Source organism: Amia ocellicauda, chromosome 19, assembly GCF_036373705.1.
Source record: "Amia ocellicauda isolate fAmiCal2 chromosome 19, fAmiCal2.hap1, whole genome shotgun sequence".
Taxonomy (NCBI): Eukaryota; Metazoa; Chordata; class Actinopteri; order Amiiformes; family Amiidae; genus Amia; species Amia ocellicauda.
Genome location: NC_089868.1, coordinates 5489132 through 5504287, shown reverse-complemented (window position 1 = coordinate 5504287; position 15156 = coordinate 5489132).

Below are 15156 nucleotides of genomic sequence, written 5' to 3'. Positions count from 1 at the left end.
AGTGGTTTGGAAACAGATATTCATGTTTTTGAACTTGCTAAAACTGCATGGTGTGGGAAACTTGTTCTGTTTTGTATGTCAAATAGGCCAAGATAGGGGAAATATATTTAACAGAAATTAAACATTTCCATTTATCGAAAGTACAGATAGGTCTGTAATACATAATTTTATTTAATATTTATACACTCTAATGCAGGTTTAATCTTAATTTCAAGTGGCATAAAATGTTAATTCTAATGATTTTTCAACTTACACCTGATTTATTTTTTTATAAATTATCCTGCATCTGTATTGTATTTAAGAATGCAGTGTAATACTAAAATGACTAATATGAAATGGATTGTACTACATTTTTTGGAGTACAGGATAGGCACAAGCATTGCTGTTTTTTTTTTTTGTTTTTTTTTCTCCCCAAGCTGTTCGGATAACTGGGCTTGTACTGTAGTTGTGTAACATAAGCCATTACTTGGTAAGAACCTCCTTAAGTAATAGAGAATAAGTTCTTCTCGGCACTTAGATGTTGCTCTGCAATGGAGGAAAGACTGTCAGTGACCAAGTTATACCTTGAGAAACTTGCTTTATGTAGCACAACCAGATTGTAAACAGGTAATTTCTTGCTTTCATCTTACCAACATTTTGTTGTTGTTGGTGGTGGTGGTGGTTTTATTGTTTTGCCAAAAGATTACTTTTGGCATTTCTTTACATTTATGAAAAAGTGATGCATTAGTTTATCATTCCATTATTTTCCTTTCATGTAAGCAGATACTACCATCACTGAAAAAACTTAACTTATTTAAGGAATTCAAAGGATGGAATTCCACCAAGCACAAAAATAGCTGGGTTTATTTTTGAGCTCATGTGATTTTCTTTTCTTTATTTAGAGTAGCTAGTGTGAGATTATTATGCAAGATATCAAGAAGCAAATAAAGGCAAAGAAATAACCTTCTCTCTAGCCACTACAATGGTAAATGTTTCCCATTGCTTTGGATTTTGTCAACTGGCATTGCAAAGCATGCCATTCAAATAGGAACATAATATTTTACAAGAATACAAACATTCTGAACACAGATAATTTTTAATTGTGGGTGAGCGATTGGTTTTCAGTTCTGACTATAATTTCATTTTGCAGGAATTTTAGACTTGAGTATTCATTACATTAAAAAAAAAAATTATGAAGAGGTCATACTAATGGCAGAGATGAGATGCTTGCTGTATACAGACACACTAACCTAACCTGTATCTTAGTGTTTGTTTTTGTAAAGCAATTGTTCTTCACTTGATCTTGCCTCTTATTTCCAGTCCTGAATGGGAGTATTATACCTACAATGTTCCAATGCACCAATGGAGTGCTTTACAATGGAGTGTAAAGCCATTTTCAATCTGTACCATCTGACACAGAGGCAAGTCACCACATTTGCCTTACTATACAATCTTACACAGCATTTGTTTTTAATATACTTAAATTGCAAAGGTCTGCTTTCAATAATATTTTTCATAAATTAAGCATTTAAAAATATATTGTGGCCATTAGCAACTAGAGAAACAAACATGTTTTGCCCGTATGCTTAATCGTTGTTGCACCGTAATATGTTTTTGAATTTATTAAATGCATAATTTTAAAAAAATAATTTTTCACAGCGGACCTTCTTTCAATTTGAGTACATCATTCATCTTTGCACTGTATTATATATATTTTATTTTATTTTATACATTTTTGTAGAACGAGGTCTCTTTATCTATCATGATTTGTTTTTAATCCCACAGAAAGCCATGGTCTTTGCCAGGGTTGAAAGCTGAGTTTTGAGTATAAGAAAAACTGTCCAATTAATTTAGCTATTTTATATAATATTTGTTTTAATTTAATTTATTAAATAAATAAACTAAATATAGGGATCATATTTCTGAATGCAACCTAAATTATTTTTTTAGGTTGGTACAGAAACCCACCATAAAATAAATAAAATTAAAACATTGTTCCACAGTTCATCATTAAAAATGTCAGTGTCTCAATTTGACGCTTGTACATCAGATTTTTTACTGAATTCATAATACAAATTTACCCTATCTGAATTTAGTTTAAAAAAAAAAGAGAAATAGAAATTATATTATTTTCAGATCACCAAAATAAATTTAGCTTGATTGTGGAGAGAAGTATGAAGCAGTACAGCTGTTGAAAAAATTGGTCAGTAGATTCTCCCCCTTTCAAATTTGTTGGAGATTTGTGTGTCGCTGTGCCCAAAGTTAAATCTGCTGCACATGGCTCTGTGCCATGACCACAGTGTATTCATAGATTTACTTGGGTATTACACAAGTGACTCTCTGGTTGACAACATCCATTACATTTTGGTGAAAGAAACCGGAAATGTTCTTGGTTAGGACATGTAATGCTTTTATTACCATTCATTTTTTCCCCTCCAAAGTATTCTGTACCACTCACTAGCTCTGTGTTGACCTGTACACAGTAGAACTATGAATCTGTTCTCAGCAGATGAGCTCTTGCCAGGAATTCCATCACTTGTTCAGAGGATCCCAGGTCAGCTAAGGAATCTCCAGTTCACACTCCGGTACCCCAACAACTGGACACTCATCATCGATGGTGGGACTATCTTGGATACAAAGATGCGTTTCTTTTTACCTGCTTGAATCTCTGGAATTCTTTAGAATCAAGCCTTTACTTTGATTCATGGCTCATTGTATTGGAAGATTTATGAAGGCCATTTTTATGTTTATATATATATATATACACTCACCTAAAGGATTATTAGGAACACCTGTTCAATTTCTCATTAATGCAATTATCTAACCAACCAATCACATGGCAGTTGCTTCAATGCGTTTAGGGGTGTGGTCCTGGTCAAGACAATCTCCTGAGCTCCAAACTGAATGTCTGAATGGGAAAGAAAGGTGATTTAAGCAATTTTGAGCGTGGCATGGTTGTTGGTGCCAGACGGGTCAGTCTGAGTATTTCACAATCTGCTCAGTTACTGGGATTTTCACGCACAACCATTTCTAGGGTTTACAAAGAATGGTGTGAAAAGGGAAAAACATCCAGTATGCGGCAGTCCTGTGGGCGAAAATGCCTTGTTGATGCTAGAGGTCAGAGGAGAATGGGCCGACTGATTCAAGCTGATAGAAGAGCAACTTTGACTGAAATAACCACTCGTTACAACCGAGGTATGCAGCAAAGCATTTGTGAAGCCACAACACGTACAACCTTGAGGCGGATGGGCTACAACAGCAGAAGACCCCACCGGGTACCACTCATCTCCACTACAAATAGGAAAAAGAAGCTACAATTTGCACAAGCTCACCAAAATTGGACAGTTGAAGACTGGAAAAATGTTGCCTGGTCTGATGAGTCTCGATTTCTGTTGAGACATTCAGATGGTAGAGTCAGAATTTGGCGTAAACAGAATGAGAACATGGATCCATCATGCCTCATTACCACTGTGCAGGCTGGTGGTGGTGGTGTAATGGTGTGGGGGATGTTTTCTTGGCACACTTTAGGCCCCTTAGTGCCAATTGGGCATCGTTTAAATGCCACGGCCTACCTGAGCATTGTTTCTGACCATGTCCATCCCTTTATGACCACCATGTACCCATCCTCTGATGGCTACTTCCAGCAGGATAATGCACCATGTCACAAAGGTCGAATCATTTCAAATTGGTTTCTTGAACATGACAATGAGTTCACTGTACTAAACTGGCCCCCACAGTCACCAGATCTCAACCCAATAGAGCATCTTTGGAATGTGGTGGAACGGGAGCTTCGTGCCCTGGATGTGCATCCCACAAATCTCCATCAACTGCAAGATGCTATCCTATCAATATGGGCCAACATTTCTAAAGAATGCTTTCAGCACCTTGTTGAATCAATGCCACGTAGAAGCACGTAGAATGCCATTAAGGCAGTTCTGAAGGCGAAAGGGGGTCAAACACAGTATTGGTATGGTGTTCCTAATAATCCTTTAGGTGAGTGTATATGTATATATATGTATATATATGTATATATATATATGTATGTATATATATATATATATATAAAATATACAGCTCTGGAAAAAATTGAGACCACTGCAATATGATCAGTTTGTCTGGTTTTACTATTTATAGGTATGTGTTTGGGTAAAATGAATATTTTTGTTTTATTCTATAAACCACTGATAACATTTCTCCCAAATTCCAAATAAAAATATGAATGGAATGGAATGGCTGCCATACATGTAGAGATGCTGATTTAAGACAATTTGCAGTTGTCTCTTATTTTTTTCCAGAGCTGTGTGTGTGTGTATATATATATATATATATATATATATATATAATGTAGGTGTGTGTGCATTCTTACAGTTTAAAGCAATAATGGGATTTGAGAAGTAAAATGTGTGCCTCTTGACTTTTTATCACACACTTTTCATCACCAAGTTGCATATTCAGTTACAAATTATACAAATGCACTCTCTGTTTTGATGTAGATTAAGGAATATTCAATGTCCAATATTTCCAAACCAGACTTTTATCAATCCTCTAGTTAACCATGGAAGTTGTACTCTGTTTTTCCACTATTTAATTTCACCAACCACTTAGTTGTAATGTTTTTTAATGTTTAATTCCTCCCCTTTGTCGAATAATGAATCACTGTCTGTTTGGTTACACTGGGTGTGGTCACATCACGCAGACTGTCCTCATTCTGCACAGAATATGACCATTTATTCAATGAAGGCCCAGACTTTCCACAGTCACAGTCCTGCCAACCTGTACACATTTTGCATACCATGTACGCATTTTGACATCAAAGTATGCTGGTACACATTGTAACACCAAAATACACAAAAATAGGCCTGAAGTTCTGCACATTTAAGAACATAGTTTACAAAGTTTACAAATGAGAGGAGGCCATTTGACCCAATCATGCTTGTTTGGTGTCCATTATTAACTAAGTGATCCAAGGATCCTATCCAGTCTATTTTTAAATGTTCCCAAATTTTCAGCTTCAACCACATCGCTGGGGAGTTTGTTCCAGATTGTGACAACTCTCTGTGTGAAGAAGTGTCTCCTGTTTTCCCGTCTTGAATGCCTTGAAGCCCAATTTCCTTTTCCATTCCCGTCCATGTGTCCCTGCTGATCTGGAAAAGCTCCTCTGGTTTGATGTGGTCAATTCCTTTCATGATTTTGAAGACTTGAATAAAGTCCCCACGTAGTCTCCTTTGTTCCAGGGTGAAAAGGTACAGTTTCCTCAGTCTCTCCAAGTAGGACATTCCCTTAAAACCTGGAATAAGTCTGGTTGCTCTCCTCTGGACTGCCTCTAGAGCAGTTATTAAGCAGATTGGTTAAAAATAGAGCAGAGTTAATCCCAGCTCAAAATATGGAACATTGACCACATCATAACGTCACTTTCCCAGGCTAATAGGCAAGATCCCACCTCCTTTCCCTCACTCAGAATAGGCTACACTATCCCGATGCAGATGTATTGTGCTGGGATGCAAGTTGAGCACTAACAGTCTTGGCTGAATGTATATTCGTTACACGTGAAATAAAGCATCTCAATGTTTTATGCATTATGAAGTAACACTAGAAACACCATAGCTGCTTTTTGTGCAGCTTTTGCAATTCAAAAGTAAATACCTCTGCACTGTGGAGTATATGAATTTCTCCCGCATATCCGTTCTTATATGCTACTAAATATTTGAATTAAATACATATAGGGCGTTTCACCTGTAAACTCCGTAAAATTAATAAGTTATACTTTTTAAACTGACATGACCCAAGAAGAGATTCCAGGGAAATGTCAGAAGGCAGACCCAGCATTTTGTTGAGATTGGGCTTGGGTTACCTATCTTGGGGTGGATGCTGAGGTTTTCTGGGGACCTCTGTATCATCTCTAAAGCTAACCAGAGATCCATGAACATAAATTTTGCAACTACTGATTTAATTTTATGTTTTAATTGTCTGTGTATTTTTAGGCTTTCAGGTCACAATTATGAGAGATAATATAATCACACGATTGTGATCTTTTTAATCAGCCACTACAAGAGAGCATTATGGATCTGCAGTCTAACAAGTATTAACTGATCATCGATTTGTCTTAGTAACTCACCATGGATTCCAGGACCAAGTCAAAGCAATGATATGTGTCGTCTAATAGTTTATTCTAATCAGACACACCTCCCTGCCAAAGTCTCTGCAAAAATCTCTTTCTAAACTTGTTTATTTTGCAGCGTTGGTTTTCAAACTTCTCACATTAACTGCTCTGAAGGCTAATTTCCCAGTTCAGCATTGAGCTTTTCAGGCTTAATCTTGCCATCTGTACTAGCTTTGTGTGAGAGAGAAAAGGCATGAGTCTTAGAAGGTGCCATGGTCCTGACAGTTTAAAAATAGTTTTGTCAAGTTCAAGAAAGCAACAAATCCAATTGACTTAAGTTGAAATGTATGATTTATTGCTTATTTAACGGAGGGAGGGAAGCTTTAAAATATTTGAATATAGAACGACTGATTTTATTTAATTTGTATATCTATGTTTTAAAATGTTTGTGCATTTATGTATTCATTTATTTATGATTCTAAAAGGAAAACTTAGATAAATACCAGATATAAAACTGATTTTTATCATTTTGATTTAAATGTAAATCCAAATCATGCATTTTGTTTATATCAAAGCCTCTCAATACAGTAGTATCAATATTACAAAATACAATACTTTTACAATAATACAATAAGTCTGATGTCTTTGTGAAAGCAAAATGCATACCTGTGTTCTTCAACCTATGATGTTGCTACAGAAATAAGTGATTGTTGACATTGTAGTCTGAATGCACAAATGCTCCCCCAGTGCTGTGCTAGTTCTAGAGAAAGAAAAAGAAAGGAACTAAGGACAGTGTCAGTCTTTTCTGAATTATATTCAATAAAGATTGTGTGTTTTAATTGAATTATTATGGATATTTATCTGTTGACTCTGCCAGTCAAAAACTAGGAGACAACTGAAAACCACTATCCAAATATGTATTTAATAATGTTCATACATAATGCTTTCCCTAAATGTACCATGTGATTGTGCATCATAGATGTATGAGGATATGTGTTGTAATGTTTAATCAGTATATAAAAATATACATTTTGCAGGGTGTGATCAGGAACAATAATATATAGGGGTATCTGCAGTAAACATCCCTGTTGATTATAAAACAGTTATAATAATACCCAAGCAGATAAATATGTCCCCAAAAATGTTTACAGCATGAAATAAAATCTTACTGCCCCACAGAAACCTAGTGCAACATTAAAAGTACAATATGAATGTAACATTAAATACCATAGTAACTATTATTTGTATTATTATTATTTATTTATTAGGAGATGCCCTTATCCAGGGCAACCTACAGTTTACATAGGAACATACAGTTAAGTCTTAGGTAAGTTCTAAAAGGAAGGGCAGGAATAGGAGAAGTTGCAGTAAAATAATAGAAGTGCTAACAATACATATGTACACAGCAGCATAAGGAAGCATAGTTAAATAATGTGCATAGTAGTGCTGAGCAGCCCCGGAGATTAGGATGCTATGTTACAGGTATAGTTGGAACAGATATGTCTTGAGGAATCGCTGGAAGCTGGTCAGGGACTGTGCAGTCCTGACTTCACTGAAAAAGTTGTTCCACCACTTAGGGGTAAGGGGTGAAAAGGAGTGGGCTCTGGAGGAAGCGGGAGGTGAGGGGGTAAAGTGTGTCTTCTGTGTCAGGACTCTCAGGAGGACCAGAGTGGTCTGGAAGGAGTGTAAGTAGAGATAGGAGTCTGTATATAGCTAGATGTACATTGGTTGAGATAATTGTAGGTAAGCACCAAAGTCTTGAAATGCATGCTGAGATCAGGAACCAGTAAAGGGAGCAGGGTAGTGGAGTAGCATGTGCAAATTGAGGCAGAGAACTCCAGACAAGCAGCTAAGCAGGCAGGTAGCAGACGAAGCCAGGGCAGCCACGTGGAAGTTGCGGTAATCTAGGCAGAAGAGTACCAAAGTCTGGACAAGCAACTGAGGACAGAGCACGGCCAAGGGAGACTCCAAAATAGTCAATGACAGCTTGGAGATCATACAAGCAAACATTATGTATGATACTTTTTAGGTGCTATCACTCCTGCAGATTTGATGATTGATCCATTATGTCGCAAAGTCTGACTAAAACTCTAAAACTTCGAGCTGTGGGAAAATGGTGATTGGTTTTTGCACCATGACAATGCACCTTTACACACTGCTCTGTCTATTCAAGATTCAAGAATTTTTGGCAGAAAAAAACTTATCTGTGATACCACACCCTCTGTATTCACCCAATCTCGTTCCATGCGATTTTTTTCTGTTCCCAAAAATCTAAATGATGCTGAAAGGAAAGATATTTGATGACATTCCAACCATCCAAAATAATATCAAGGTGGAACTTCCAGCATTGATTTTGAAAGTGGCAGGAATGTTGGAACAAATTAATATAATCTAGGGTAGATTACTTTGAAGGGGAGACCACATAATTATGTACATTATTCTTTGATAATAAGCTAGGTCTTAGAACTTTTTGATCAGATCTCATATATATACAGTGCCTATAGGAAGTATTACCCCCCCCTCCCCCACCACCATTTTACTTTTTCACCTTTTGTATTTAAATACACTACCGGTCACAAATTTGAGAATGCCTCCAGTTTTTATTGAAATGTACACAGTTTAATGTTTCAATGTACCCTGAAATTAAAGCATAGAACAATTAAACAATTGGAGATAAAGAAATATTGGAATCATTTTGTTTAACAAAATGTAACCACTTAAGCTGATAAACCCCTCTGATAAGACACCCCACCCCTCCCCCACATTCTGAATCTCAGAAAATATTGACAATTATGACATATTCTGGAAGCAGACAGTCTACTGATCAAAACAAGACCATCTACTTTTTGGTAGAAGCAACGTACTAAAGTGTACTATTACACAACGATTTTACATAATTGGATCTGAACTTCTCTGTGTTTGGTAGAACATCAAATAATATATACTGGATTAATTGTTAGGTTGTTCTGAACAAAACAAGCCTATTTGCAAAGAAATCCAATCGAAACAGAGTGATCTATGACAATCTGAATGAGACACCCCCACGGAGCAGACTGCGCATTTACCCCCCGGGCTCTGAATGATGGCAGGCGACACGGAAACTGTAAATTGTAGGAATACAGTGTAACTTCCATGCACAGGAGCTGCATGTAACACTGCCAAATAATGCTTAAGAGGGTGTAGTAACAGTATATAACTCTGAAATGTATATTATTTTAAGTTTACCGCTTACCTTTGTACCATTTCATGTTATTCACTTGAACTGCTTACATTTCAATAGAACCTGGAAAAATGGGGGTGTTCTAAAACTTTTGACCATTAGCGTTGATTTTTTATGTAGTTTTCTAGTAGGGATGGTGTTACCTGGGAGTTTAGGTTCAATGTTTTTTTGTTTTATCTGACCACAGAATCCTTTGCACCTTTTCAGAGTCTTCCACTTAGATTTCTGCAAATTCCAAATGAGACTCTTCCATACAGGCCATATTTGTGGAGTACCTGAGCTATTGTTGATACATGCATGGACAGATTCTCCCTTCTCCACCATGGAATGCTGTACATCATTCAGAGTTGTCATTGGTCTCTTGGTGTCTTCTCTGACCAATACCCTTCTTACACAACTGCTCAGTTTGGGAGATCAGCCTGTTCTAAGCAGATTCTGGGTGATGTCATAAACCTTCCACTTATTAATGATCAACTTGAACTAATTCACTGATCACTAATTCAGGTTTTTATTTTAAATTGATTTATTTTTTCACCCCCCCATTTTTCTGCGTAATTAAGTTAGGTAAGTTAGGTGTTAAGTAGGTTGTGTAGATCAGGAGAGAAGAAAATCCCATTTAAATGCATCAAGATTTCAGGTGGTCCAAGGGAGGTGAATACTTCCTATAAATACTGTGTGTGTGTGATTTTATTTTAAAACCCTGAAACTCAAAAAGGTGACATTGTTTTTATGTTGGGAAATATTTGCAAGAAAAATTAAAAAATGAAATATTTTGCTTGCATAAGTATTCAACCCCTGTGCTGTGGAAACTCCCAGTTTACACAGATGAAAGAAATTGCCTTAACAAGGACACAATTACTTTTGTGTCAGATGAGACCAAGATAGAACTTTTTGGCCAAAACTCAAAGCACTATTTGTTGGCGCAAACCTAACACTGCCCATGCCTCAAGACACTTGCCCATGCCTTCAATCCCACTGAGAATCTGTAGCACTATTTGAAAATGACAGTCCACAAGCTTTGTCCAACCAACCTGAACAACCTACATGCAGCAAATCTGCCAAGAAGAATGGGGTGATTTTGCAATGAATGTTTTATAAATATGTCTGTTCCAATGACATAGCCGACGTGTTTGAAGCAAAGGCCAGTTAACCAGAGAGTAAAGATCACAGTGATGAGAGGTAGTGCCAGTGACTGCATCCAGCTTCATAGGGGCCGAATTAGAAGCAGCTTTATAAGTCAAGTCTAGCCCAAATTTTCAATTGTAGTTTTGCGATATGGGGTAAGAACATAAGAAATGATAGTTTACAAAATGAGAGGAGGCCATCATGCTCATTTGGTGTCCATTAATTACCATTAATAAGTGATCCAAGGATACTATCCAGTCTATTTTTAAATGTTCCCAAATGTTCAGCTTCAACCACATCGCTGGGGAGTTTGTTCCAGATTGTGACAACTCTCTGTGTGAAGAAGTGTCTCCTGTTTTGCATTGAAGCCCAATTTCCATTTGTGTCCTGGGTCCATGTGTCCCTGCTGATCTGGAAAAGCTCCTCTGGTTTGATGTGGTTGATGCCTTTCATGATTTTGAAGATATGAATCAAGTCCCCACATAGTCTCCTCTGTTCCAGGGTGAAAAGGTTCAGTTCCCTCAGTCCCTCCGAGTAGGACATTCCCTTCAAACCTGGAATAAGTCTGGTTGCTCGCCTCTGAACTGTCTCTAGAGGAGTGATAGTTTTCTTGAAGTGTGGAGCCCAGAACTGTACACAGTATTCGAGATGAGGTCTAATTAGTGCATTGTACAGTCTTAATATTACTTTCCTTGTTCTAAATTCTACACTTTTGGCAATATACCCTAGCATTCTGTTTGCCTTTTTTATTGCTTCCCCACATTGTCTGGATGGAGAAAGTGAGGAGTCCACATAAACTCCTAGGTCTTTCTCATGTGTTAATTCATCTAGTTCTATTACTCTCATAGTGTAATTATAGTGGACATTTTTGTTACCTGCATGTAATACTTTGCACTTGTTCACATTGAATTTCATTATACACTCACCTAAAGGATTATTAGGAACACCATACTAATACTGTGTTTGACCCCCTTTCGCCTTCAGAACTGCCTTAATTCTACGTGGCATTGATTCAACAAGGTGCTGAAAGCATTCTTTAGAAATGTTGGCCCATATTGATAGGATAGCATCTTGCAGTTGATGGAGATTTGTGGGATGCACATCCAGGGCACGAAGCTCCCGTTCCACCACATCCCAAAGATGCTCTATTGGGTTGAGATCTGGTGACTGTGGGGGCCAGTTTAGTACAGTGAACTCATTGTCATGTTCAAGAAACCAATTTGAAATGATTCGACCTTTGTGACATGGTGCATTATCCTGCTGGAAGTAGCCATCAGAGGATGGGTACATGGTGGTCATAAAGGGATGGACATGGTCAGAAACAATGCTCAGGTAGGCCATGGCATTTAAACGATGCCCAATTGGCACTAAGGGGCCCATCCCAATTGGCACTAAGGAGCCCATCCGCCTCAAGGTTGTACTTGTTGTGGCTTCACAAATGCTTTGCTTCATACCTCAGTTGTAACGAGTGGTTATTTCAGTCAAAGTTGCTCTTCTATCAGCTTGAATCAGTCGGCCCATTCTCCTCTGACCTCTAGCATCAACAAGGCATTTTCGCCCACAGGACTGCCGCATACTGGATGTTTTTCCCTTTTCACACCATTCTTTGTAAACCCTAGAAATGGTTGTGCGTGAAAATCCCAGTAACTGAGCAGATTGTGAAATACTCAGACCGGCCCGTCTGGCACCAACAACCATGCCACGCTCAAAATTGCTTAAATCACCTTTCTTTCCCATTCAGACATTCAGTTTGGAGTTCAGGAGATTGTCTTGACCAGGACCACACCCCTAAATGCATTGAAGCAACTGCCATGTGATTGGTTGGTTAGATAATTGCATTAATGAGAAATTGAACAGGTGTTCCTAATAATCCTTTAGGTGAGTGTATATATATTATATATGAATATTATATAAGTCCGTTTGAATAACCTGTGCTGCTGAGATGTGCTGGGCCACATATTTTAGTATCATCTGCAAATTTGACAAGTTTGCTAACTATCCCAGAGTCCAGATCATTAATATAGATTAGAAAAAGCACAGGCCCTAATATTGATCCCTGTGGAACTCCAATAACAACCTCACTCCAGTTGGAAGCAACTCCTCTAATCGACACCCTCTGTTTCTTATACATCAACCAGTTCATAATCCATCTACTTACATTACCCTGAATGCCTACAGCTTCCAATTTGAGGATCAGTCTTGGTGTGGAACCTTATCAAACGCTTTTTGAAAATCTAAGTATATCATATCATATGCTTTCACGTGATCTACAGCTGCAGTTGCATGTTCAAAGAACTCTAATAGATTAGTAAGACATGATCTGCCTTGTCTAAACCCATGTTGACTATCTCCAAGAATATGGTTTTCATTAAGATGCTCCTCTATTTTCTGTCTATTTTTTTCAACCATTAAAATAAAATAAAATAAAAAGTCATAAATTTGGGTTAATGTTAGAATATTTACTTTGTTAATAATGTGTATTATTACAGTACAATTAAACAGTAGTGTTGTTTCAGAACTATTTCACTAATGGTAATGGGATTATATACAGCTCATGAAAAAATTAAGAGACCACTCCAAGTTCAGAAATCAATGTTAAGTGGTCTGTTAATTTTTTCCAGAGCTGTATATAGTCCCATAGTCTTTAACAAATCGCATTTCACAACCAGGGATACTATATATGACATCATCCTGGGGGGCCATGGCGAGATTGGAGCCGCAGTCTCTGGTGACATGGTGCAACAACAGCATCACCAATGAGGCTTCAATGAGGCTGCAGGACGCTATAATATATATTCGTCAATATGAGAATTTGCTGCCAAAACTACAAACATATATTGCATAGGCAAGTCAATAACGACAAATTTCTGCTTAAGTAATTAAAAACCGATAACGGATTAAGGATGGTATGGTTGTTTGTGAGATCATCTTTGGCTAGTGATGGAAAATTGTATTTTTCAACTTTTTCTGTAGACTTGTGTAGGGAGCGTATTTCCCTGCCACAACCAGGAAAGAACAGATGCGTGCAGCCCATGTATCCTGAAGCAATACAGTGTAACTAGAGTTTTTCAGGACTGGCAAAGACTGGACAACAGCTTGCGCATGCGTACGCATTCGTTTGTGCTTTAAAAACTGAAAGAGTCTTTATCCAATCAGAATCCACTCCGTATACATACCGTTACTTTTAAACTGGATTGGTTTCTTAGAAGCCAGAGATGGTGGTTTTTATGATAGTTTTTTCCCTTTCGACAACAATGCCAGAATATGCGTTGGTTGAATCACAACAAGGAGAAGACAGAGGAAGCGTCTGCATATTTAGCACATCTCTGCTGAGAAACTCTGACACGAAAGACTGGAAGAAAACTTCTTGAGTGTCAGGAACATGGAAGAAAAAACGCCAGAGGGATGGACTGGTGAATAATGTCTCAGGTGAGTAAATAATATAATTTCCTTTCCGATATTATTTCTAAAAATGTAAAGTAGTATTCTGTATGATAGTACTGTATGCTTCAACTAGTAATTCGTTTTAATAAGACATATGAATTAGATTAAGTAATGGCGAGCTGCCTGATTTTGTGAACTTTCTTAGTAGCTAATCTAGTATAATATTAATTGCAGATAAAGAAAGGGTCCTAATTGCACCTGAGAAGAATAAGAACGACATTGAAGCTGCGTCAGTATGAACAGAATCACAAAGAAAACGTCTGACGATGCAGAATCGGAGGACGAATCAAAGAACGAAACGAAGGTACAAGTTATGACAAGATATTCAGTTAGTGTATTGTATTGCTTTACATACTGTATTGTATATAATCTTAACTAAAACAATGTGTTAACTGTGTCTACAATAACAGTGATATGTTTTACAGTTAATATATGTATAAACTTAACATTCCCTTAAATTAAAGAGTGTATGTAGAGTAGGGTTGTATGGTATGCCGGTATGGCGGTTTATCGCGATATTGACATGTACAATTAACATATCTTGAACATTTGCTTATCCACGGTTTTGGGAAAAAAAAAATTAAACCAGATCTCACCTGCGCTGGTGCGCATATGCAACTTCTTTCCACTTGACTGCTTAGACTCCACCCATACATGTACAGCAGAGAAAATGTCCGAGACAGAGGCTGCTAATTCTAATCTCTATCCCCCACCGAAAACAAAGTTAAAATCTGCAGTATGGGAATACTTTAGGTATCCGAAAAACGAACGCGGGGTTGTCCTTGAAGATGGATGTCCAGTTTACAAGAAATGTGGACGAAGAGTGGCTGCAAAAGGAGCAAATACGTTGAACATGTTCTCCCATATTCGCGAACACCATCCCTCCGTGCAGATAAAGTTTGCATTTATAACTTAAGGCCGTATTATTTCCGTGATGCAGAGGGAATTTACAATATAACGCAGATGTCATGTAAAATGCGCGATTATAGATGGATAGCTAGAGATGGATGAATAAATAAAAAATATAGCTGTGCAATTAATCAAATGGCGATATGCGTGTGTCTATGAATATACAGCGCACAAAGACTGATATATACTGTAAATCTATATTCTGCTTGTTCTGCGTGTCTGTCTGAATGAGCAGCGCCGTTTCGTCTAGTAGTACATAATCAAGTACGTGTGACGCTCATGGTGCCGGTGCACTCACTATATGAGGACGTGAACACATGAACATATCCAGAGCTGCTCTGAGAGAAAACATAATGAGCATTTCATAATTTTATTTAAA